Here is a 26138-nt window from a genome sequence, read left to right as displayed (position 1 = left end):
TTAGTCCTTGATATGGGCGTGGTCACTGCGAAAATTTTATCAAGCTGTATATTTATGACTTGTACATTTCTTATTTGAAAAACTCTTAGCTGATTTAACTCTGCACTAAATTATCAGTGTCTTGTCTGCCTAATGCTTAAAGGAAGGCTGGTCATTCCCAGAATCATACCCAAGTAACCCTGACGTGAAACTAAGAGGAAAAGGTGACCCTCTGGAGAAAGGACATCCTTGAAAGGTGAACCCAACAACACAGCACACACAGGGTCATCCTACTTCCTCTCCCACCGTGATGCTCGCTCCCACCAGCCCCTAAGACCTTGCCAAAGCTGGCACCCCTAGACAGATCCTCCTAACTCAGCACTTACAGGAAAGGATTTATCCAGTGGGCAGCAGTAAGGACCCCTGGTCTTTAGTATTTACCTACAATCCCTTCTTTGTTTCCCAACAAGTGATGCCTCTCTGTTTCAAGCCTCATTTTCTCCATAATTTTCAGGGATGGTAGAAGGAAACAGCTAATCAAGTCTATTAAATGTTATAAGCTCCTTAGAGAAAGACTTGGAAGGACTTGGATTTTTCCACCATTCTCATGTACTAGGCAGAGTGGGAGTGGTCCGTTAGGTGTGTTCTCTCCTATCCTCAGCCCCTGGAGTCTCTGTTATGGGAGAGATGGGATAATCCGAAGAAAGCTGCTGTGAGGGGATGGATGGAGGGATTTTTTTTTAAGATTACGGGTCGATTTGCTGCACCTTTCAGGACAGTCCTGGCTGAAGTCACAGTGAACACACACACACACACACACACCTTCTTTCTCTCCCTCTCCTCCACTTCGAGCAGCACTGGGGGCAGAGCCCATTCCTGTGGCAAGAACCCAGGCTCTCTGAGGATCCCTGGGCGTTGGTTTGACCCCCAGTTTCCGACCGTGTACTGGAGCGTCCACATGTGTGTGGTGCAGGTCTGCAGAGCAAACATGTAGCCGCCTGAAGTGTACCTCTCTGTCTCCAGACATCGTTTGGTTGGTCTGTTTAGGACGGCTCTTCCCTGGATGGAAGGAGAAGAACTGAAGGTATTGAAGTGCCCTGGTAGAGCATCATCTCCCTGCTGTGCTCAGAGAAAAGCCCAAGGGCTCCCTCAATCCTCTGCGAGTCATCCAGTGGAGAAACGAAGCCGAGTGCTGAGTTAGATCACCCGGTGCTTTGTCTCCTAGTCCCACCGCAAACTAACCCCAGACCCGGGAGTAAATATGCTGTGCTGGGTTCCTATGTTCTCATCCGTATCTCCTGAGCTGGAAGCATCAGGTCAGCATGGCTGGCCAGACAGGGTGCAGCTTGAAGAGCCGTGGCCCTTCTCCACTCGACCTCCTTTCTACGTCTTCATCCCTGAGCCCGTGAAATCCATCAGAACTCTCCCCCACCCCACCGCCTCCTCAGCAAGGGACTCCAGTGGTGGGACTGGGGTATAAGGTCTGTTCAGGACTCTCAGCCTGTTTTCTCCACCTGTTTTCTCTGGGGAGGGAGGCAGTTCCTGCCTCCTCTGTTGTGGGAGCTTCACCAAGGTTTACTGCTGGAAACATTAAGGGCGTTAAAGCCAAAGAGTCTGGGTTGGATCTCTGCTCCACTGTGAAGAGAGAGATGTGGGCAAATTACCTATCCTAAGTCTCAATTTCCCCATCTCTAACATGGGTCTAGAGTTGATATCGGGGTTAACGTTGGGGTTAATATTTATTGAGCTCTGTACCTAACATGGAAGATGTGCAATATATATTAGTTCAACTCCATCTCTCCCCATCCTAACGGGGAACGGGGGAGGGAGGGCATCCTTCTCTGTGCTCCCTTGTGCCACCTGCAACGCCCCTGGCCTCTTTGCTCCTTATCTGCTCACCTTGACACTGACGGTCATGCCATCTGTCCTGTTCCATTCTCCTAACTCTTCCCTCCCCATGCCCCTCTCCACCCCTTTGCAGGAGTCTACCTTAGTATCTGGGTGAAGTGGTCCCCTTTACCCTCAGAGCTCACAGCATCCATGTGGATGTCTGGTGAGAAGCCCGGATCTCACAGCTCCTCCTCGATGACCCCTCCCCACCTCGTGCTTGCTTGACACCAAGCAGGGCTGCAGCTCTACGTCCAAATCTCTGCTCCCTCTCTGACCCCACCTCCCTTCCTCTCATCTCTTCCAATCGCCAACGGCCCCCACCAACCCTGCTCCCCCAACCTCACCTGCCCCCGTCCCTGGCCACCCTGGACTCCCTCTGTCCACCATCTCCCACCTCCCTGGGTGTATCCATCCAGCATCGGTCATTCAGGGCTGTCCTCCTATTCTTTTGTACTTTTTTTAACATCTTTATTGGAGTATAATTGCTTTACAATGGTGTGTTAGTTTCTGCTTTATAACAAAGTGAATCAGCTATATGTATACATTTATCCCCATATCTGCTCCCTCTTGCGTCTCCCTCCCACCCTCCCTATCCCACCCCTCTAGGTGGTCACAAAGCACCGAGCTGATCTCCCTGTGCTATGCGGCTGCTTCCCACTAGCTATCTATTTTACATTTGGTAGTGTATATATGTCCATGCCACTCTCTCACTTTGTCCCAGCTTACCCTTCCCCCTCCCCGTGTCCTCAACTCCATTCTCTACATCTGCATCTTTATTCCTGTCCTGCCCCTAGGTTTTTCAGAACCTTTTTTTTTTTTTTAGATTCCATATATATGTGTTAGCGTACGGTATTTGTTTTTCTCTTTCTGACTTACTTCACTCTGTATGACAGACTCTAGGTCCATCCACCTCAGTACAAATAACTCAGTTTTGTTTCTTTTTATGACTGAGTAATATTCCATTGTATATATTTGCCACATCTTTATCCATTCATCTATCGATGGACACTTAGGTTGCTTCCACGTCCTGGCTATTGTAAATAGAGCTGCAATGAACATTGTGGTACATGACTCTTTTGGAATTATGCTCTCCTATTCTTGAACTGCCCGCATCACTCCCACCGCTCCTTTCTCTGGGCCCCATTCCCAGACCACAGATCGCTCCTGGAGAGGGTCCACCAACTGAGCAGGCCTGGCCCCTAAAAAGTGCTTCGAGCAGTCTGGCCTCAGAACTTGGCTTACTCCGTAGGGTTGCTCTTCCAAGCCTCCTTAGCATGCTGTTTCCTTCTGCCCCAGCCCTTGTCCCTCACTTTCACTAAATGCTTTTATTTTTCCCTTTGTCAAGAAGACCTTGTTCCCAGCCAATCTAGCCCCTCCCCAATGCCATGAGCAATCTCGGGGTACTGCTCAGGGGTGGTCTCAAAGGAGCTGCCCTGCCTCTGTCTCTACTATCGGCCCCCTGTGCTTGGAGCCCAGCCATCCTCGATGCCAGAGAAACAAACACCCTTCCTGTCTAACATCCTTCTCTTATTTCTCCCTCTTGGCAGATCCCTTTTCTATGACTTTAAATACATCCAAATGTCCAAATATTCGAGGTGAAAAAATGTTCCTTAACTCTATCATCTTTTTCAACCAGGATTCAGTGTTTTTCTCCCTTTCAGAATCAAACTTCCCAAGCAGTGAGGCAAAAACAGTGGATAAGATTCTGTGTTTGAACCCTGGATATTTACATGCTATGTGACCTTGGAATATTATTCGACTTCTCTGTGTTTTAGTTACTTCATAGGTAAAGTAGAGGTAATGGTGATACTTCTCATAAGATTTGAGTAAGGACTAAATTAGGTAATGCTGAATCCAATGTCTGGTACATAATATGTGATCAGTAAATATTGGCAGTTACAATTTATTGTGACCTTGCAGATAAAACCAATGGTCTTTTTTTTTTTCTATTTTCTCTCCACTTCCATGTGACATGTACTTTGGCAATATTCCTTACATGTCTTCAGACTCTCCCCCTCTGGATTCTCTTACGTGTGTTCATCTGGGTCTTATACATTTTGGGTTTGGTTTTTATTTCAGGGGCATGGCCTGCCACTTTTGAAATGATTTTTTGATTCTTTTTCACTTGTACAAAAAGAACATGTGCTCGTTTTTTTAGCTTAAGACAACGTTGTCTATCTGGCTGCTATACCCTGTTTTTGAAACTTAACATAATATCATGTGCGTTTTCCAGTGTCATTCACTTTTTAGAAAACACACTTTTTGAGAATATCATTTGAATGACTATATAATATTCAGTTCAAGGGATGAACAAAAATCTCCCCTACTTTTGGACATTTAATCTTTCCTAATATTTTGCAATAATTATTAACATATTTTCTATATTACTCTTGATCTACATTCTATATTATTCCTTAAATTAAAATATTGTCTTAGAATTAGCGGGCTTCCCTGGTGGTGCAGTGGTTGAGAATCTGCCTGCCAATGCAGGGGACACGGGTTCGAGCCCTGGTCTGGGAAGATCCCACATGCCACGGAGCAACTGGGCCCGTGAGTCACAGCTACTGAGCCTGCGCGTCTGGAGCCTGTGCTCCGCAACAAGAGAGGCCACGACAGTGAGAGGCCCGCGCACCACGACGAAGAGTGGCCCCCGCTCGCCGCAACTAGAGAAAGCCCTCGCGCAGAAACGAAGACCCAACACAGCCTAAATAAATAAATAAATAAATGTATTTGAAAAAAGAGAGAGAGAGAATTAGCACCTTAAAAGGGGGCCTGATCAATTTGGGGGTTCTGGCTAGTGTCAGACCTTTCTGGAGCTGTGCCCTCCAGCACGCGTGAGGGCCGTCCCTCAGGGATCTCTTCCTGGCCACTTCTCAAACCCAACTACGAGTGGCTTCCTCCTTCTCACGACCTCTCCCAGAGATCCTCTGCTGTCACGCTATCCAGAAAACTTCTGAACAATGACTGTCACTCAAATTCTCCATTATATCAGCTTTGTCTCTCCTCTCCCCTCCGTGTTCCTCATGTGAAAGTGCAGATACCTCAAACTGGCCTGTCTCCAAACAAGTCCCTTCTCAGTCACTGGCACCATCTCGCCTGTGGTTTTCAGAGGTCAGAACCTCTTTTGGTTGACTCAAAACATTAATCATGGAATTGGAAGACAACAAAGGAATTATCGAGCCTTCCCTCCCTCTCAGTTCTGGGAAACATCTTTGGTAACTTTTTAGTAGAATGAATGTGCGATTTGTGTCTACAAAGAAAACAGAGCACAAAAGGGACCCAAGATTCCAACAAACATCATTTTCACATCTGAAAGAGCTGTGGTCCTAAGAGATAAGATGGGTATGAAGAGATTAGATGGAATGAAGGGACTTAAACCTGACTTGAAATCAGGTAATGCACCGTGAGCGACACGAGTGTCTCCCTCTTTAACTTTTGGAATTCTTGACATAGTGATCATACAAAGGGACCCAGCCTGGACATCAGAGTGGTGGGCTGAATTCCCCTGCATGCCCCGCAGCTCCAGATCTCACACCAGCCAAGATGTCTATTCTATCAGCAACTTCAACCCGCTAAGAAAGTAAGTGATCTTCCAAAATTCTCTTGGAAAGACAACCTTCAAGATGTTTGGGATGTCATCATTGTTTCTTTAGCATAAGTACTATCTGGAGGTTTAGGATAAAGTTGAGATGTGAAAGGAATCAAACACATAATAATTGCTAAAGACTCTGTGTACATTTACTATTTTTAAGTACTTACAATGTTTAAGAAAAACTGTCTTACAGATTAACCTTTTGATACCAATTTTAAAATGTGTAATTAAATAAATCTGTGATTGTATGTTGAAATTTACTGGATCGCAAACACTTTTGAAACATTTAACAGAACTTAAGAAATCATTCAGCTTAAAGTCAAGATAACTGAAGTTCTTAAAAAAGAAAATTTAATGTATTAAATTTATATTATATTTTTATATATATTAAATATTTATATTTATATATATTATATAAATATAATATTTATATATATTATATATAATAATATATTATATATTATATTTATATAAATATTATAAATATTTATATATTTATATTATAAATTAAATTTATAAATACAGTCTGTAATGTTTAAGGGAATTTATTAAATTGAAAAACCCCTTTAAAGCTCTCATCACAAGAAAAAAAAATTGTAGCTGTGTGTGACGATGAACATTAACGAGACTTACTGCGGGGCTTATTTCGCAGTATACATATAAATCATGTTATTATGCTGTGCACCTGAAATTAATATAATGTTATATGTCCATTATATCTAAATAAAAATAAGTAAATGAATCAAATGCTACAAATATCTTTATACTCATAAATTTGAAGAAGTGGAACAGTTCCTCAGAAACCATAAACCACCAAACTCAATCAAGACGAAATAATCTGAATAGCCCTATATCATTTTTTTTAATTCAACTCATAATTTAAAAGGTTCTGAAAATAAAATCCAGGTCCATATGGTTTCCCTAAAGACTTCTGGTAAAAATTTAAAGAGGGACTAACACCAATGAAAGACGATCTCTTCCAGAAATTGGTCTCTTCTGTAATATTTGTCAACATGACTAATTTTATCAACATAAAGAAGGAACACTTCCCAACGCACTTTATGAGACCAGTATCAACCTGATACTAAAAACGAAGACAGTAGCAAAACAAAAACAAAAAAACTGCAGACCGTTATCTCTAATGAACGTAGACAAAAAAATAACTTCAGCAAAACATTAGCACAATTGTTCACATAGGTACCTATATATGTTTTCCTGGAGACAGTCCATAGCGTTCCTCAAGGGGTTATTACCTTTAAGTGAGCAATTACTGTTAGACTGTCCATGTCTCTTACAATGTGAACCTAAGCTAACACAGCACCAAGATGCTCCGAGATACATTCACAAACAAAGCATTACCCGCCTCTCTCCCTCAGGACATCCCATTCCTGCCAAAGTGGCTTAGGAATGCAGCTCCAACACACAGTTAATTCACATGTAGACGTGGTCAGCCATGTCCCTCATGCCACTGTCATGTGACTTCTGCTGGATTCCCTCCACCCTGTTCTCAGTCAATTGATGATGATGGTAAATCAGGGCTTTTACATCAGTGCCTGTCGAATTTCATCCTAGTGTTCCAGACTCTCTGATTATCATTAATAATAAGGCTAATCACGACAGCTAATAGTATTGAACGTTTTCTATGTGCCGGGCACCATGCTAAATACTTTACATATATTATCCCATTTAATCATCTCCACAGGCTCGTAAAGGAGAAACTATCATCTCCACTTTAGAGATGAAGAAACTGAGTCTCAGAGAGGATAAGAAAATAGCTAAAAGTGACTGAACTAGGATTTGAAGGCAAACTCTTAACTGTTAAGTTACAACACATTCCAATATCTTTTCCCCTTGGCCACCACGCCTTAGTCAACAGACTCAGGATTTCATGCCCAGACTAGAAAATTTTCTAGTCTTTTCCCTATACACTGCTACAAAATTAATCTTTCTAAAACACTACTAGATCAAATTGGAACCTCTCAGACTATATTTTAATATATCCATCTTTAAAAAAAAACAACACTTGACTCACCGGTTTAAAATCCCAGTGTATGTGCAGTCTATTTTTGACTGCCTTGGAACATGGCTGTAAAGTAGGTTTCTCCCCTTTGCCAGGGTGTGTCAGGCAGCAGTCATCAATGTCTGTCTCAGCAATCAGTGGTCCCACATAGACTTCCCCAGTTAGGTGGTAGTAGACATTCTGCAAGAGGACAAGGGGACTTGCCATGGAGACTCAGTGGGGATGCCCTTGACATTACAGAGGGCGTAAAGACTGCTCTTGGTTCCCTAGACACCCAGTCACCACGGGGGGACCACTGAACTTTCGTGGGTAACAAAGTGTGACCTCTGCACCCTTCTCTGACCACCCCTCATCCCCAGCTGATTCTAGAAAGACCAGGCATGAGGGAGGGACACTAGCCTTCTTCCTTCCATACAAAGGCTCCAATAGAATTAATTCCTGCATAGATGAGGGAGCTTATCTTTGAAAACAAAAACAAAAACAACACAACTGAACTTCAGAAGCTGTCATTATAAGTCCCAGCTAAGGGGTTGTTGTCAGGAAACCTTTCAAATTCTCAGTCTCTCACCGCCTTGCTCAGTGAGCTTGGACAAATAGGTTGTTTCTGTATCTCCATTTTTTTCTTTTCTCAAATGGAAATTCAATCTGTCCTGCAGACCTCAAAAAGTTCCTGTGAGGGCCACATGCAAAGTCGCGTGATAGGCGGAAAAAGTCCCCTGGGTGCCCCCTCCACGTGGTACCAGACCTCTCCTACCCCATGGAGGGACTTCCATTCAGCCTCTCTCTTCTCTAGCCCTCTGTTTCCTTCTCTATGGAAGGAACCACACGTAGCATCACCTGTCCACCTTCCAGGGCATACAAGGGGCAGTGGGTGGATAGAAGGGGCGGTGGGAGGAGGGGAAAAGGAAGAGACTGGAGGTTTTTTTCGATGAAGATATGACCACGGAGAATGAACGTGCCAGAGCACAGCCTTTCTTCCTATCCTCCCTGTACCTGAAACGCAATGACTGCTCACATGAACTTGGAAGTGCTTAGTGACAAGCACGGGTTCAGGCTTCATCCTCACCCATTACCAGGGATGCTGAGCACCTGCTTCCCCATCATCTAACGCCAAGTCCAAATCTGGCAAAGGCTACCAGGGGGTGAGCCACAACAGACTCACCCTGCCGGGCAGGGAAGATACCTGGGAACTGTACCGATGGAGGTAATACATGATCGGCTGTTGCCTGGAATAGCTCCCTGGTCCAGGCAGACACTTTCATCCAATGGGTTTTTCATCTGAAGGAGCAAAACACAAGGCAACACTGTTGGAAGGAGGCAGAGAAGGAGGGTCCCCAAGCCTCCCCAGGCCCTGCATTTTGCCCGGTACTCTAAGGATGCCAAAGGGAGTGGGAATTTGGGATCCCAGCAGCTACTTTCTAAGCTGAAGTGAGGCTCTGCTGTGATGCCCACTTCCTGGGAACACGCACCCCCTCAGAGCATCAGACCATATATAAAGGAGGGGCTCCTACACTTGCAGTCAGGTGGGTGAGGCCACACGCCCTGACTGGCTGAGAAACTGTGAGGGTCAGAGCAAGGGCTGTGGTTTGCAAAGTAAGGAACCAGAGGCGGAGAGGAGGAATAGATGGGGACCGGGGAGCAAGAGAGGAAGGGAAACTAGAGGGCTCAAGCGTAAGAAGTTGAGGAAGGAGTTGGGGGTAGGTAGGGAATCGGGGAGGATGGGTTTTGGAAACCCTTGCCCAGGCAGTCATGAGATGATTCAGGTCTCGTGGTCTTTTATATCCAAACATTTAAAATCTGAAATGCAATTTCATGAAACCTACTCTTCCATAGCCCGCAGTGCTGTGGACTGGCTTCAGGACTGGATAAACATTTTTCAGATACCAGTCAAAAGTTTTGCATTTCAGTTTCTTCTGGAATACCATTCTGGGAGAAACGTCTCCAAAATCGATTCCAGAGCTCTGCAAATAAAACACGGAACATGTCTGTACCTTGCAACACCCTTGACTCCACCAAGGGGTATGGATAATGCATGAGGGAACTGAGTGTTTCCCTAATTCCCTGTAAGATATCCTTAATCATTTATAGTTTTCCAGGGAAAGTGGAAGAAGCTTGACCCCTAGGAATATCTGCTAGTTGCAAAGGCACTTGCAAGGCCTGCGTAGCGGGGTTTACGTCTCATCGTTAGCAAGCTGATGCCGACTGCTCCTGTTGGAGATAATATTCACATCAACCAGACACAAAATATTCCTCATCACGTCCAGAAAAGGCCTCCAAAAGGAATATTCTGGCAGCAAGATTTGGAGATTCTCTAGAAGTGGTATCTGTGGCCAATCAAAGTGGAAGAATGCTTCAGCCCAGAGCCACAGCTCGGGAACAGAGACGGCATGTCATGCCGGCCTCGAGGACTAGGGCAAATGATGTGACCTTAGCCAAGAAAGTCATCTTCGTTCACGTGCATCCAACAGGATTCCGGTGTCTGCTCCCACCATCCCACACCCCAACCGCCATGTTTATGTCCTCTTTAGACAGTGGATCCATGCCCAACCCTGCCCCACAAGGAATCCCCCAGTATAGATGACGGATGAAGGACGTGGAATCTAGAAGTTTCCTTGGTTTGAATCCTATCTCTGCTCTTACGACCTTATTACCTTAAGCAACTTCTTTTCCACTCTGTGCTTCAGTTTCTTCATCTGAAAACTTAAAATAATAAAAATAAGCCTGAGGCCAGAGGTACGTTGTGATGCGTCATGAGTGCCTGGAACTTAGTCCTGGGACACAAATGCTAACGTCACTATCCTCACCCTACCGGGACTTGACTTAAATTCTTTAGGGCTGGGATGGTACTTCCGCTTGATCCCTTCCCATCTCCCGCCGTGACCACCACCTCTTCCTTCTTCATCCATCTCTGCTTCTGTTCAAGTCCGGGACGAACCTGGAGAGGTATGTTCCAGGCCATGTAGACCATGTCTTTGTACTCATCCATCCAGCTTTCAGCCACTCTCAGGGCATTATGCTTCAAGAGAATACTCAGGTCCAAGGAGTAGGGCTTGTGGTGTCTCTCCAGGTGGGCAACCCGGGAACAGGGCAAGACCTTGATTCTCCCACTGCATTGCCACACCTGCAAGAGAAGAAAAAAGCAAAATCGCCTGGGCAGGCTGGACCCATGGCTGGAAAGTGCACAGCGTGTTGACTCAGAGACCACACTCTGGAACCACTTTTTTTTTTATTTCTTTTTTGCCGTACGCGGGCCTCTCACTGTTGTGGCCTCTCTCGTTGCAGAGCACAGGTTCCGGACGCACAGGCTCAGCGGCCATGGCTCACGGGCCCAGCCGCTCCGTGGCATGTGGGATCTTCCCGGACCGGGGCACAAACCCGTGTCCCCTGCATCGGCAGGCGGACTCTCAACCACTGCGCCACCTGGGAAGCCCTGGAACCGCTTTTTAAAGAGTGTACATTCAGTCCTCCTACTCCCATCTCAACGCACCCCCAAACTATTCATATAAAACCATCTTCCTTAGACGTCTACAAAACTGCTTCTCTCCTGTCGCTCAGACAGCGCCAGAAATCCTACCTCCTTCAGGAAGTCCTCCTGAAGGGACCAGAGGAGGACCCCTGCTCCTTTATCCCCAGGGAAAATGCAGAAGTCCTGAGGTACACCATGGCCTGGGCCAGTCTCGCTGGACTTAGCTTCCCATGACTGCTCTCTGCCCTGGTGCTGGATGTAAGGCAATGTGGTGGACAGACTCTCAGGGGCCCCCATGAGGCCTGACTCCTGCCATTCACAAGTCTTCCTAATCTCCTCCCCTGAGGGTGGGCTTGAAACCTCCTTCTAACCAACAGGCTATGACAAAGAGGACAGCATGTGCACGACTACGTGTGTGTCATTACGTTACATAAGCAGGTAGTGTCCATCTTGCTGGGAGAGGCACCGTCCTGCTGGCTTTGAAGAATCAAGCCACCAAAGGGAGAGGTCACATGGCAAGACACTGAGGGTGGCTCCCGACTGAGAGCCAGAAAGAGCTGAGTGCTTCCTCAGTCTGGAAGACTTGACGGAACTGAGCGCTGTTAGCAAACACACGAGCTGGGAGCAGACGTATCCCCGGCCGACCCCAGATGAGAACCCAGCCCTGGCCAGCACCCTGACTGCAGCCTTACAGCAGACCCGGCTGAGCCAGGCAGGGGCTCCCGACCCACAGGAGCTGTGAGATGATAGCTGGATGTTGCTCTGAGCCTCTAAGTTTGTGACGATTTTATTACACAGCAATTGGTACTAATCCAGGTAATTCTTGACCAAGAGGTACCATGACGTATGACCTAATTATAAATGTTTGTCATCCTGATGGACGCCTGGCAGCCCACGCATTCTAATATGTGGCTTAAAATGTATTCTTTATGCCAGTAGATGACTGAACTGTCTAGTGATATTAGATCGACACAATGGCTCCTGTGTGTTCTGTTCACGGCTGTCCAAGTGAGTTGCGTTTTCTGGGAGCTATTAGCCCATCCAGCAGTGGTTAGCAAGCTACCACACTCATGTCTGTGGGACCCCCCAGAGCAACTCAGGTCCTGCTGGTTCAGTTAACACCCAGGGTTGGGGGGGGATGGGCAGTCCCCTTATCTGACTTTCAAATTTTTTTCACCCCTTCCTCTACTTCGGAACCCACACCTTCCCCTCCCTCACCATCTCTACGATCCAGAATAGCAAAGTGAAAAACAGCCAGGCTTTGAAATCCAAACGCCTGTATCCAATCTATCCCTGCACCCCCGGCAGCGAGGGGGGGAAGCCTGCCCCCTCCCTGAGCCTCAAGGGGCTCAGCCACAAAAGGGCTGCCGGGGGGACTAAATGGTACCATCTTCTAAGATGATAAACTCGAAGCGCATCTTTTCTTCATCCTTCTCCTCCATGTCACCTCATTGGTTCCCAGCATCATGTAGAGGTTCCATCTAGCTTGTCTTCAGACTTTATTTTCTGTAGCTAAACATTTAAAAATCCCAATACAACTTTCCTTCCATTTTCCTAAAAGAGTTTTCCAATCCACAGGCATTTAAGGGAGAAAAATGAACAGTGGGCACAAGAAACCTTAAATCCAAGTGAAAAGAGAAAAGTCAGAATTGTCATTGATGAAGCAATTTTAACTCTTATCCTGAAACAATAGGTTTCAGATTTTTCTCTCTCAATTTATTCCCCCTTGCCAATTGCCCCCTCCTCATTCTCTCTGTCTGTCTGTCTGTCTCTCTCTCTCTCGCTCTCAAACACACAGAGACATGAAGCTTCTGCTTATAGTTACAATGGCTTTACTTTGTATCACAAACTATCCTGATGTTTCAGGAATTTAACCCTCACCATGTAAGTATTATGATTACCCCCACTAAAGTAATGTGCCCACGTTTACCAGCTAAGAAATGACAGAGCCTGATTCTGATCTCAGACAGTGTCAAGCTCTGGTGCCAGGAATACACAGGGTGCTGGACCAGTGCTGAGGGCATCAGACTGACACTCCATCTCTCATTATACGCATTCATGCGCACCACCACTGCGTGGCCTCTAGATGTCAGAATAAAACACCCCGTGCAGCTCTGATGTTCTCCAAGGTCTGCTACTGTTGGGAGAAATATATGTCCTAACAAGCGCTTAGAGGTTTGAAAAGGCAAATGGCCACACACACAAACAAAGGAAACTGGATATGGGTAAACCGTTTTATCAAGAAAAGGAAAAGAATGACCCTTCCCTGACACTCCCTCTATTTCCAGCGAAATCTGTTTTTCTGAATCACAAAATACTGAAAGACATAGGATTTCTTGCGGAAGATGAAATGAGATGCAGAAGGGAGAGCAGAGAAAAGCGTGATGAACTCAGAAATGGTAAGAAGGGCTTTGGGTCCTAAGTTGGAGAATTGAGTTCCAGGCAAATTCACGGGATGCTCTGGTGGGTAGGAAAACCCAGCCACAGGGAACTTGGGTCATCCTCGGGACTTTGCTAAGTACCGTGCATAAAATAATGATTTCTGCATTTACGTTTTTTGTGCTAGAGGCTAATTGTACTCCCAATGTCTACTCCCCGCCCCCTATATCTGCCACTGCCACCACCCTTTCTCCATGTTCTCAGACCTTCCGTCATTTTTGACACAATGCTCTCCTTCACCACTAAAGCGAGGTGGCCAACTGTCCAGAGATGTGTGCTTAACACATTTTTTAAGTGTCAGAGTTTATATTTATTAAATGCTTTACCGTATGCTAGGCACTGACCTCTTCTTTTTTTTAACATCCTCATCAAGATATATTTCACATACAATAAAATTCACCCATTTAAAAGTGTATGGGGGAGGGATAAATCGGAAGATTGGGACTGACACACACACACTACTATATATAAAATAGATAACTAATGAGGACCTGCTGTATAGCACAGGGAACTCTACTCAATACTCTATAAAGACCTATATGGGAAAATAACCTAAAAAAGAGTGGATCTATGCATATGTATAACTGATTCGCTGTGCTGGACACCTGAAACTAACACAGCATTGTAAATCAACTATACCCCAGTAAAAAAATTTTTTTAAACTCTCCAGAGGGAAAAAACAAAATTAAAAAAATGTACAATTCATTGTTTTTAATATTCACAGAGTTGAGCAACCATCATCACTATCTAATTTTAGAACATTTTCATCACACTAAAAAGAAAGTCCATACCTATTAGCAGTCACTCTATTTCTCCCCAACCCCATCCCCCCTCAGCCATAGGCCATTGTTAATCTACTTTCTATCTCTATAGAATTGCCTATTCTGGACTTTTCATTTAAATGGAAACATACGATATGTGGTCTTTTGTGTTCACCTAGCTTAATGTTTTCAAAGTTCATCAATATAGCATATATCAGTACTTCATTTCTTTCTATTGTCAAGTAATATTCCATCACATGGGTATGCCACATGTTTATCCATTCATCCACTGTTGGACATTTAGGATGTTTCTCCTTTTGGTCTGTTATTAATGCCACTATGAAAATTCTTGAACAAGCTTTTGTGTTGGCATATTCAGTTTACTAACATACACACCTAAGAGTGAAATTGCTAAGTCATGTGGTAACCCTATATTTAACAATTTGATGAACTGCTGTACTGTTTTCCAAAGTGGCCACACCACTTCACATTACCACCAGTAATAAATGTTGGTTTCAATTTCTCCACATCCTGGACAATATTTGTCATTACCTTATTGTGATGATAGCCTTCCCAGTAGGTGTGAAGTATTATCTCACCATGGTTTTAATTTCCATTTCCCTAATAACTAATGATGTGACCATCTTTCCCTGTGCTTGTTGGCTATTGGTATATCTTCTCTGGAGCAATATCTAAGGACTTTATTCATTTTTAATTTGCTTATTTGTCTTTTTATTATTAATTTGTAAGAGTTACTTATATATTCTAGATTCAAGTACCTTATCGGATATATGGTTTGCAAACGTTTTATCCCACTCAGAGATCTGTCTTTTCACTTTCTGGATATTATCTGCAGCAAGAAAAAATTTTCAGTTTTGAAAATTTTCAATCATCTCTTTTATCACTTAGACTTTTGGTGTCATATCTCAAAATCATTGCCTAACAACACCTGATCTTCAAGATTTACTCATGTTTTCTTCTCAGAGTTTTATAATTTTATCTCTTACATCTATGACCATTTTGAGTTAATATTTACGTCTGATGTGATTTGAGCACCCACTTCACCTTTTTGCATGTAGATGCCCAATGGTCCCAACACCATTCTTTCCGCCATTAAATTGTCTTGGCACTTGTAAAGAAGGAAACTTCTTGTGTGTCTCTTTCTCTCTACTTACAGCACGATTCACAATGAAAACTTCAGTGACCAGAAGTGTACGTGTGGGTTTCTGGGGCTCCCTACTGTGTGTCTCCTGTGTTACATTATTATCACACAGAACACTTCATTTTTGATTCTTCTGGTCACCAAAGGCGTGGGAGTTTTTCCCACACCAAGCAATTCTCTGTGATACGATCTGGGTGTCCTACAATTCCATTCAATTCTGACAGTATCTACCTGGTGATAATCAGATTCCACACAGCAAGGGCCCAGTCCGACAAGACTGCTCCGCACTTCAGATGCCAACCGCAAAGAACAGAATAAAGGATACAGTTCAACAGTCAGACGAAGGCATAAATAGAGGAGATCTGGGAGGGTCCTGACCACAGGAGTTTCTGTCCCCACAGAGCTGGGGTACATCACCCTCCCAGTGTGGATGTGTTCCCCAGCCTGGAAGCTCCCTGAATCCCATACTACTGAGATTTTTATGGAGGCTTCCTCATACCAGCATGATGAAATATTAATTCGATTGTTCAACTCTCTCCCTTTTCTGGAAGATGGAAGGTGAGGCTGAAAATTCCAAGCTTCTAAGCATGACTTGGTCTTTCTGGTGACCAGCCCCATACAGGAGCTCACCCAGAGTCACCTCCACAGAACAAAAGATGTTCCTAGTGTTCTTATCACTTAGGACTTTACAACGGTTTCACGAGCTCTGTGCCAGGAACTGGGAACAGAGACCAATATATATTTCTATTATCTTACAATAGTATTATTATGAGGGTCAAATGCAATAATGTATATAAAATGCTCAGAATGGAAGCAGTTCTCAGTAAATGTGAGCTGCTATTGCTACCGCCTTGGTGGTTATAGCTGTTCTTGTTGTTATAATTATTGCTTGAACGATAACACCATTCACATGAGAGGAGAAGAAGAAATGGGTACATTTAAGTTTGGCCACATTGAGTCTGAACCATCGGGATTGGAGACATGTGAATTTGGGGGTCATCACCGTGTACATGGTGGTTGACTTCATAAGAGCTGGATAAAATCACTCAAGTTACGTGCAGATAGAAGCCTTCGGCTAAAGCCTGGGGATCATCAATATTTAAAGCGGAGGAGCCTGAGAGATGAACTTTAAATTCTTTCAAGCTCAGTGGCCATTCTTAACGTCTAATGTGTTCTCAAGAGATTAAACTGTACCCTTTCTTAATCGGTTACAAATATCTGTGTAATTTCAGAGGATTCATTCATCTGACAAGGAATAGGGTTGATAACAGTGGCTAAGAAAAAGCTGATTTGTGGATTGTGACCATGTGTTGGAGGGAAAAAGGAAATAAATATTTTGTAAGCACCTTCTATGGGCCAGCCAGTGTTAGGCACCATCATAACCATCCTTTGATGCAAGGATTATGACCCCATTTCACAGATAAGGAAACTGAGAATCAGAAGGTTAAGTGATATCTACTCTGGATCAGGTTGTATTTGTTTCAGTGTTTTAATCACATTTTTTTTATGCTATAGTTTTGGGGGTTAGTACGGATAATCTGCAGAGTCTTTCTTTTGCACAGATATCTATTTCCTAACGTCCTTCCTGACCTCCTGGACTGGTTGCCTATATATTTATCATTATGCTAAAGTCTATATATGATGCAGAAACAAGGGTTCCATGACAATAGTTTTTCACTTCAGCTGCTCAGCCAGGAGTGAGAGTATCACATAGTAAGACCCCCAAAAAAACCATAAGGTAAGCAAAATTGCTGAGTAACAAACCCACTTTAAAGGTGGTCTTTCCCACCAATAATCAAGAGGCTTAGACAAATCTTTTTCACCATAGCAACAGAGGAAAGAGAATCTTGCTGCAGAATTAGCATCATAAAACCTAATACATTTGTACATAATTAGGAAGAGACAATGGTGTAGTCAATAAAATTGATAAACATTTAACTTGGAGAAATGGCAGAGCAACAGAATTCTTTGCAATTATTCACCAGCCCTGAGTATCTATAAAAGAGCAGAATTGGCCCAAGGGAAAAAAATTAGCCTGGAAAATAGACCAATACAGATTGCAGAACAAAACAGCAAAAGAAGAGGGGAACTGGAATCACGACCAAAACATGAGTTTTGGGTTGTTTTTTTTTAACCACACCTGATTGTGAGTTGCATCAGTGACCTGGTAGGGAAGTCTTGGTCATTACCATCAGAACTAGAGTAGACGCAATTTTTAGGCAGCCCACACTTGTCTATGCGATTCACTTTCATAAGCCTTTAAATTCAGTTCTTCAAATGTTATCTCGTGGATGATGATTTGAAGCACTACGTTACTTACCAGCTGCCACCTGCCAGCAACAGCTCAGTTTCTGTTTCATTTAGGCATTCCAGTGAGACTTTAAATAATTCAAGGTGAAACTATCCATTAGAAAAAAAAATTGGAAGAAGCACTTAAAAAAGATATTCTGGAATTTCAGGCAAATGAAGGTTAATTTGATGAGTTCCAAAAGGGGTATCTCTACCTTACGTCAAATTTACTGAAGAATCAGCTGAAAATAGATGGAAAAACACCATAATTTTTTTTTTTTTTGGCTTTCTGGAATCAACGTCTGCTTCCAGCTATGATGGAGTAATTGGAATCAGAGTTTCCCTCCTGCCAAGACTCTAAAACTGAACAAAGTATATGAGACACCTGTTTTCAGGCAATAGGCAGCAAATAACTGTGATCCCTGAGAGAGGGAAGCATGAGTTGAGTCCTACATTTACCCCATGTCTTGATCTGGGGACAATTTTGCAACTATGGCATAGGATGGTCAGCCCCAGGCAGAGAGTGATAGTCACCTGAGCTGAGGAGTCAGAGAGCTAAATTTGGGAGCTGCTAAAGTATCTGTAAATTTCAGTGCAGGGTACCAAAATTAAAGGAGCTACCTAGAAAGAGGATGATCTCCGAGGATTCCCTCCAGATTCCCAGACATGGGATAGACTGAATGAGCCCAGGAAGAAACTCCACAAGGTCTAGCCTAGCACAACTGCTACAGGGTTAAGACATAACAAAGATGCTAGAGGTCACACAGTCTTAGCAGATACAGGAATTCTGGCTGAGTCACAATGGAGACATCTTAGTGAACACCCTGGGTATCCTGCTAAGACAATAGAAAGACCACTGCTTACGTGTAAGAACCATGCCCTAGGGTAAGGGCCACTCTAAACCCACTCTAACAAAGCCCAAAAGCAAGTCTCAACAACATCAAAATAAGCTTCCAGTATATTAACGGTTGGAACAAAATTCAACATTCTTTAAAGGAAAACAATATAAACCAGATGCTTTACAAGGATTCATTCACAATGTCAAGGATATTATCATGAATTACTGGACATGTGAAGAAGCAGAAAAATGTGACCCATTAAAACACAAGTCAATAGAAACCCACCAGAAGATGACTCAGATATAGTCATTCAAACACTAGGACTTTAAAATGGCTATTATAAAAATGTCCAAGAATTTAAAGAAAGAGATGGACATAATGAATGTAGAGATGGTGAAATCTCAAGGAAAAACTAGAAACTCTAAAAAAGAACCAAATGGGAAATCTAGAATTGAAATTTATAGTATCTGAAATTAAAGATTTACTGGGTGGACTTAATAGCAAATTGGCAACTTCAGACAAAAAGGTCATAAATTTCCAGACATATCAATAGAAATTATCCAATGTGAAGAAAAAAGAGAAAAAAAATGATTTTTAAAAACCATTTTCTTGAGCTGCAATCTCTTCTTCCCTTATTCATTTCCTTTCATGCATCTCTTTCATTTCTCTCTCTTTCCTTTTAATTTCCAGCTCAGCAATGTGTTTTATGGTCTGTTTGTATACTGCTTCTTTGAACAGCTTGAGATCATCCTCCTCCACATTTGTAGGTTTTCCTTCCTTCTTTAATTGCCCTTTTTAATCTTTCACAGTGTGTTCCAGGTATTATTTCCCTGCCTGAATTACATCCAGGGCCCTCGTCTTTTGTTCCTGGTCCAGTAGCAACTTGTAAACATTGTCCACAGCTTCAAAAGGGTTTTGTGCTCCATCAGCATCACCCTCTTTTTTCTCAGGATGCTCCAATATGAATAACTGCTGAAACTACTTTCTTATTTCTTCATCTGTCACTTCAGGATCTATCTGAAGAACATCAGGGTTCAAGTTGAAGTAGGAGGAACCAGGACAGGTCAATCTTTCAATCTCATTTTTGGACTTTAGAACGGAATCTCTCTTCTTTATTTGTTTCACCTCACAGTAGAAGGTCATAAATGCTTCCTCTGTGCTGCCCCCTCCACCCCAAGCCTGCTCACTCCTACAGCCACCATTTCCCCAACTCGTTCACCACGTGACTCTTCCTCTTCTTTTCTATTATGTGCATTTAATGCTATACATTTCCCTCTTAGCACTGCTTTCACTGTATCTCATAAATTTTGATGAATTCTATTTTCAATTCAATTTAGTTCAAAGCATTTTAAAATTTCTCTTGAGATTTCTTCTTTGATCCTTGTGTTATCTGGAACTATGTTGTTTAATCTCCATGTATTTAGGGATTTTCCAGCTATCTTTTTATTTTAATTCCACTGTGATCTAAGAGTATGTATTGTAAGATTTCTAGTCTTCTAAATTTGTGAAGGTGAGTTTAATGTCCCAGAATGTGGTCTACCTGGTGAACGTCCTACACAAGCTTGAAAAGAATGTGTATTCTGCTGTTGTTAGATGAAGTATCCTATAGATGTCAATTATATCCAGTTGATTGATGGTGTTTTTGAGTTCAACTATGTACTGACTGATTGTCTGCCTGGTAGATCTGTTCAGTATATGCAGAGGGGCACCAAAGTCTGCAAGTGTAATAGCGCATTAATCTATTTGTCCTTGCAGTTCTATCAGTTTTTGCCTCATGTGGTTTGACACTCTGTTGTCAGTTGCATACACATTAAGCATTGTTATATCTTCTTGGAGAGAAGAGACCTGGTGTGGTTATATTAATACCAGACAAGGAAGACTTCCAAACAAGGAGTATTATCAGAGATGAAGTAGAAATTTTATAACAACAAAAGGGTCAATCAGTCAGGAAGGCATAACTATCTTACATGTATGTGAACCTTAGAGCTTCAAAATACATGAAGCAAAAACTGTCATAACTAAAGATAGATAGGCAAATCTACAATCCTGGAGAGAATAAGTGATAAAACAATTGGAACAAAAAGTTAGTACATGCGTTAGTTTTCTCTTGCTGCATAAAAAATTTTCACAAAGAGGTGGCTTAAAACAACATAGTTTTGTAGGTCACAAGCCAGGGTGGTCTTAAATGGGTTCTCTCCCAAGTGTCTCACAAGGTCAAAATCAAGGTGTCAGCTACTCTGGGCTCTGTAGCCTCTGGGAAAAGTCACTTCTAGGGTCGTTCAGATTGTTGGCATAATTCAGTTACTTGAAGCTGTAGGACTGAGGTCCCTGTTTCTTTGCTGGCTGTTAATCAAGGCCACTCTCAGCAACTAGAAGCTACCTGCTTCCCTTGCCACCTGGGCCCCTCCATCTTCAAAGCCAGCACCTCTTCCTCACACTTGAAATCTCTCTGACTTCCTCTTCCCCTACTAGCCAGGGAAAAGTGTCTGATTCTAAAGAGTTCATGTAAATGGAGCACATCCACTGGGATAGGCTCCCTAATCTTTTTTTTTTTTTTTTTTTTTTTTGCGGTACGCGGGCCTCTCACTGCCGCGGCCTCTCCCGTTGCGGAGCACAGCCTCCGGACGTGCAGGCTCAGCGGCCATGGCTCATGGGCCCAGCCGCTCCGCGGCATGTGGGATCCTCCCGGACCAGGGCATGAACCCGTGTCCCCTACATCGGCAGGCAGACTCTCAACCACTGTGCCACCAGGGAAGCCCAGCCTCCCTAATCTTGAGGTCAACTGATAAGTCATTTTAAACGTGTAGGGGAAGAAAAATACCTTTCCCCTAGCCTTCTAAGTTCTGGGGTTACTATAATAAAATACAGATTAAGAAGAGAAAAACAAACTAAACTTTATTTCATGTATAGCTCTTGGGAGAGATAACCAGAGAAATGAGGAATCCTCAAGGAATGGGCTTAGAATTCAGGCTTAAATATCATGGTCTTCAGCTAAGAACAGAGAAAGAAGGGTGTGGGGGAGGCCAGTTATGGGAGTGATCAGGAAAAGTAAGGTAAATAAAAGTAAGACTAGTTATGCAGACTTAAGCTGGTACCTCACCCATTGATAAGAGTCTCTTGTGATTTATAGTCATCCTTCTCTTCCAGGTACAGAGAAGGAGAAACTCTTACAAACGGAGATCTCCTTTGTAAATGTAAACTCCTCCTGTAAAAGGGTAACTTCCACTTTAGTTTCAGAGCTTCTCCTGTGTCTTCTGTTTCTCAAAATAATCAGTTCAAAATAATCCTTAGGACAAGGAGGCGTATTCTGGGGCGCCATATTTTGGTCTCTTCTACAATTGCATCGATAAAAGCCTCTTTGTCACGTAACGTAATTTAATCATGGGAGTAACACCAGGGAGTGGAGGTCATAGGGCCCCTCTATGCGTCTTTCTTCCCATCCCAGTAATCATGATATGGCAGATCTGAATAACACAATCAACATGACCTAATTGGCATTTATAGGACCCTCGCTCCTAAAGTTAATTATAAGATCTAGCTATTCCACTTCTAGGTACCACCCGAGAAAAATGAAACCTTCTGTCCATAAAAAGATTTTTATATGAATATTCACGATATTGTATAATTAACAAAGTAAAAGATTTTAATGATGCCATTAAAGCGTATGCCTCCTCGTAATAAAAATAAAGGCAATTAGAAACTCCAGGAAATTTCTCTTTTTCTGAAGTCTCTGGAGAAACATGAGAGAGCCAGAGAAGCTGTTAAATAAATGTTTGGAAGGATGCCCTGGTGCTCTCTTTCTGTTCTTCCTTCTCTGGAAGGTCTTAGCTACAGACTTAGGTCTAGCAGTAGCCAGACGGGTTATCACATTTCGTCCAAAGTTGGGATGGTGCACAACATCTTCAAGGCAGAAGAGAAGTGGTGAGAGAAGCATCCACAGGTGATGGGCAGATTCCACATGTGTGGTGGTGATGCCACTGGTGGTGGCGTGCGTGTGCGTGTGCTTCTGTGTGATGGGAGGAATGGACTTTGTTATTGGAACCGAGCAGGACCCTGCAGGGCCCTCCCCAGTGCCAAAGTCACTCCATGTCCCATTTCTTGTTTGTATAAAAAGGCTTTGGTCTCCTAGGCCTTCCTTGAGTTCCCAAGAGCAGATTCAAGCAGTTACTAATTAGGGAAGTGAGGCAATGCAGGAACAAAGGAAAAGCAGTTAAGCAAGAAAAGTAATGAGAGCTTAAGCAATAGTTCAGTGATAAAACAGAGTCCTAGTTCCCCTCAAGGGATGTACGTAACCATCTGACACAGATCTTTGAGTTGTTCTGCAAAAATTGAGACCACCACCCAGGTGGAAGATGGTGACTACATGCTGACCACAAGCACACAGACCCCAGACTAGTTGGAACCAGAAGTTTAATGATTAAGATTCTCAAAACACCACCAAAAACAACCAATCAGAAGAGAGACCACAAGCTGCAACCCTCACCCAAAACGTTGCCTTTAAAAACCCTTTGCTGAAAACCATCAGGGAGTTTGGGTCTCTTGAGCATGCGTTGCCTCTTTTCCTTGCTCGGCCCTGCAATAAACGCTGTACTTTCCTTCACCACAACCTGGTGTCAGTAGATTGGCTTTGCTGCACGTTGATCGAGGAGACCCAAAGCCAGGTTCGGTAACACTATTTCCCCTATGGGTGGGAGGCAGCCTGGGCTATGGGATGCTTCTGGGACAGCTGTAACTACTGCTGTGATTTCTCTTAGCCATTTTTAATGTTGCCACAATGGGATTATTATTGGTGGGGGGAACGGGCAAGGGGAGGGAGGGACATGTTTGCAAAATCTTAATTAGGTTATAAAGCAGAAACTAACACACCATTGTAAAGTAATTATACCCCAATAAAGATGTTAAAAAAAAAAATAAAAAATAAAAAATAAAAAATAAAAAATAAAAAAAAATAAAAAAAAAAAAGTTAAAAAAAAAAAAAAATCTTAATTAGGGATTTTGCCAGATATCTAGCTCTTTAGGAATAGGGTCCCCTGCACCCCTCTGGAGCTACAACCTATAAATTGTCTCACCCCTTATGTGCCTAAGTAGGAGAAAATAGACACATAATTTTAATCGTGTGCATGTGTGCCTATGATTGGTATCTCAGCTCGATTCTAAATCGAGCTGATTCATTCTGCAAGTGACAGCAGGGCTTTCAAACTGGTAGAGTAGCTCTTGGAAAAGCTCTGTGCTTCAGGGCTGAAGTGGGTCCTGGGAAAGAACTGAATTCTCCTCTCCTGTGTCCCTTCTCTCACTGCCCACAGTTGGAGATAAAGCCTTCCTGGTCCACTCTTCCCTAGTCTGGGCAGTTTGCAATCAGCTCACTTCCCTCCTAGTTCTTTGGGCTAGTTCTACCTTTCCAGGGAGCATAGCTTTTTTACCCGATTGCTCTGACGGGTTTTTCCAACTACCTCTGAGAAGACTAGGGACCCCATACAGATGCATTCGCGGCTGATTGTAAGGCTAGAAGGTGGACAACAGGCTAGCAGAGCCCCAGACCCTCTATCCCCCTCACCGCTTCCTGCCCCCATGGAGTATCTTGCTTTTATCTGTTTCATATATAAGCTGTCACAGAAGGGAGATATCTATTGAAGAAAGTATTAGGCGGTTCTCCCCCCAAAATATTGAAACCAATAATATTCTAATGTTTGAAGACGGTCTTCCTAGAATACTTGTGAAGAAAAACATACTTCCAGAAGCTTCTGCTTATCTCCAACGATACGTGTTTCTTTCAATATTCTAATGTTTGAAGACGGTCTTCCTAGAATACTTGTGAAGAAAACCATACTTCCAGAAGCTTCTGCTTATCTCCAACCATACGTGTTTCTTTCCGTATTCAAAGAATTTTTACTTACTCTTGGGCATAAATACTTGATGCTTATCCGAGGACCAACTTTTGATTAGAGCTTTGTCATAGAAAGTACACGAATGTATATACATACCAGCAAAAAATTGTTTCCAGTTTCAACCGAATGATGAACCCTGTCCTCGTACTCCAGGCTTGTCCTTCCGTTTTCAGTTTACCTGGTCCATGCTGGCATCAGTGTTTAAATACCGTCATGTTCTGGCAATGCTCTTTAAAATAGCTGTGACAGCTTTTTACAATTTAATTTTGTTGCTATTATTGTATTTATTAGTTTTATTATTATATAAGTCAAACATTACAGAAAGCTTATAAAATAAAGAGAAGCAAAATCAAACAAATACTTAAAACGCCTGTAATCCCAACACCTGGGGAGAAGCAGAGATGACATTTTGATTACCTCCTTCCAGTCCCTTTTAAAAACATTTTTAACAATAAAAATGGGATCATGTGAAGTTTTAACTTGCTTTTTTTTTTATTTAGTGATATAGTTGAGTATTTTTCCATTTAGTACTCTTCAAAAACCTTATTCCGAATAGCAGGATGGAATTTTATCAGTCATTCATCCAAGCCTTGCTGGTTGGTAGTTACTTCCAATTTTCTACAACTATGAACAATGCAACAATAAACGTCTTTGAAGCAAAATTTAATTCTTTGCCTACATTCAAGATTATTTCCCTAAGGTAAATCCCTTGCAGTGTTATTTTCGTACATATTCCCAAAGCGCTCTTCATTTCATTTTATATACCACCGCCTCTCACCCTCCCAGCAGTATGGAGGATTACCATATCACTGATCTGTGCAGATTCTGTATAATAATAATTATTATTCAGAGAATAATAATAATTATTCTCTGTATAATAATAATAATTCTGTATAAAATATTATTATTATTTACTAACATGATAGGCAGGAAATAGCTTATTGCCATTTACACTTGTATTTCTTTGGTTACTAATTATACTGCCCTTTTTCATAGGTTTATTAGTCAAATATCTTTCTGCTTTTTGGATATTTCCACTTGGACGTTCCCCAGGCACCTCCAGTTGATACACCCAAAAGTTAACTCAGGGCTTCCCTGGTGGCGCAGTGGTTGAGAGTCCGCCTGCCGATGCAGGGGACGCGGGTTCGTGCCCCGGTCCGGGAAGATCCCACCTGCCGCGGAGCAGCTGGGCCCGTGAGCCATGGCCGCTGAGCCTGCGCGTCCGGAGCCTGTGCTCCGCAGCGGGAGAGGCCACCACAGTGAGAGGCCCGCGTACCACAAAAAAAAATAAAATAAAAATAAAGAGCTTTCACACATTTACAAAAAAAGGCTGAAAAATTTTCAGCTTTCCTTGAAAAGCTGAAGATCTGGTATCATTGACCAACTTCCCCATCCGGAAATACTCTTCTGGAGGGAGCTGGCGAGGAGCTGGGAGCTGCCCATATTCCCCACAGTCCTTTTGTCCTTTTAGTAAAGGATAATTGTGAAGCAAGGGTAACAGTCATGACTCTCCGGCAGATATAAAAATGAACACATTAAAGATTGTGTTTAATTCATTCCTGAGGAGAATGGTGAGGTGTTACAACCAGTACAAAGGAGAATCCAAAGCTCAGGAATCTTGAAAAGAAAAAAACAAAAACAAACTCAGGAATCTTGAAATAAACATGCCATTGGAGGCAAAACTGGGGGAGACAGGTCAGCTGAAACTCCATGGTAGAACTTACATGTATATAGACAAGAATTACTTTGCATTGATAAACAGAATATTGCCTGTCATTATCAGTAAACAACGACGTCATAATCATCAGTGATTGCA

The 26138-nt window shown here is 42.9% G+C and overlaps 1 pseudogene; it reads right to left on the bottom strand.

Annotated features, from left to right (window-relative positions):
• Positions 1 to 19031: 19031 nt before the first annotated feature.
• On the bottom strand, positions 19032 to 24509 carry LOC132434225 (dnaJ homolog subfamily C member 8 pseudogene; annotated as a pseudogene).
• Positions 24510 to 26138: the final 1629 nt, after the last annotated feature.

Source organism: Delphinus delphis, chromosome 11 (assembly GCF_949987515.2).
Source record: "Delphinus delphis chromosome 11, mDelDel1.2, whole genome shotgun sequence".
NCBI lineage: Eukaryota > Metazoa > Chordata > Mammalia > Artiodactyla > Delphinidae > Delphinus > Delphinus delphis.
Note: the sequence above shows the minus strand (reverse complement) of the source record. Positions and strands in the feature narration are given on the sequence as shown.